This window comes from Galeopterus variegatus, unplaced genomic scaffold (genome assembly GCF_000696425.1).
Source record: "Galeopterus variegatus unplaced genomic scaffold, G_variegatus-3.0.2 Scaffold4097, whole genome shotgun sequence".
NCBI lineage: Eukaryota > Metazoa > Chordata > Mammalia > Dermoptera > Cynocephalidae > Galeopterus > Galeopterus variegatus.
The window spans coordinates 200,705-202,413 of record NW_007730208.1 but is presented as its reverse complement, the minus strand read 5'-3'; positions in this window follow the sequence as shown (position 1 = coordinate 202,413).

Genomic DNA, 1,709 nt, shown 5'->3' with positions numbered 1-1,709 from the left:
TTTTCCTTGGGTATAGAACTCTGGGTTCATAGTTTTATTCTTTCAGTACTTTGAAGATGGTGTTCCACTGTCATCTGGCTTACTTATTTTTTGCTGTTATTTTATCTTTCTTCCTTTGTACATAATGTCTTTTTTTCCCCCTGACTGCTTTTATGTCTTTCTCTTTATCACTGGTTTTAAGCGATTTGATTAAGATGAGCCTTGGTGTAGTTTTCTTCATGTTTCTTGTGATTGGATTCATTGAGTTCTTCGGATTGGCAGATTTATAATTTTCCTTAAATATGAAAATTTTTGTCCATTACTTTTTCAAATATCTTTTCTGTACCCTTCTCATGTATGTTAGGCTGCTTGAAATTGCCCCATGGATCATTGAAGCTCTGTTCTTTTTTTTTTTTCCAGGCTTTTAATTTTTTGTTTTATTTTACACAGTTTTGTGGAGTGAGCAGGACTGAAGCTATGTTGGGACCTAAACCCAAATGGGCTTTAAAAAGTTTTAAAAGGACACAGTTTTTTTCTTGGCATGCATGTCTCTGACTTCCCTCTTTTCCCATAGTTATTTAATATTTTGAACCTTGCTTATGGGGCAAGGTGACATTACTTACATCAATTAAAGTTGTTTTTTAGTCAGCCTGAAGCTGCAGACTTGCAAGGAGGCACATACTATCCAGACCCTAAGAAACCAAGGAAGACATCAGTAAGCTGTGCTGATTCCACCCCTCCAGCAGGACTCCGAAATAACAGCAAAGATAGGAGCAGGAATCCAGACAGTGTCTTGGCAAGACCTTGCACCTGGCTCCTTGCACAGGGCCCCCATGGCTCACGTCCCCCTCCCTCCTGCTTTTCATTTCCCACGTTCCATTCTCTTATCCCCCTCTTTAAAAACCCCTCAGTAAATCTGAGTCTTGGAGATGGCTTTAGTCTGGCCATTCTCCTGCAGGTTTACCGGAGAGATGGGTTAGCCCAATATCTGTCCTCAGGTCACTGATATTCCTGAATAAAAGTTGACTTCTATTTTCACCAACATTTGACTTTTGAGTAGTTTGTTTTCAAAAGTGGGCAGGTAGCCAGACCAGGGCCCAATAACAAATTTTGGTGAGCCAAGCCAGGAGCTGAGTGGCCCCCATAACAGCGTCTATTGCTATTCTTTTTCAAGTTCACTAATCTTTTCTTCTGCAGTGTATAATATGCCATTAATCTCATCAGTGTATTTTTCATTGCAGACATTGTAGTTTCACCTCTAAAAGTTCAATTTGGGTCTTTTAAAATATCACCCAGAGCTTCTAGATATCTGAACATGTGAAGGTTCCCAGAGGGTGGCGTGCCCAGAGAGGTCATGGAAGCTCTGCAACCCTTCCCACATGCTTTGCTCCGAGCATTTCTTCATCTGTATCCTTTATAATAAGCCGGTAAGTTTCTGTAAGCTGAGAAGTCCGGGCAGACTCCGTGTCTGGTTAGGGCCCACTTTCTCACAGATAGCCATCTTATCACTGTAACCGCACATAGTGAAAGAGGTAAACGGTTTCTCTTTCTCTGTCTCTCTTGGGCCTCTTTGACAAGGACGATAATCCCATTCCTGAGGACTCCATTCCCATAATCTAATCACCTCCCCAAAGTCCCACTTTTCAACATATGATTTTTTTTTTTTTTTTTGGTGGTTGGCCAGTTACTGGGACCCAAAACCTTGACCTTGGTGTTATCAGCATCAATAT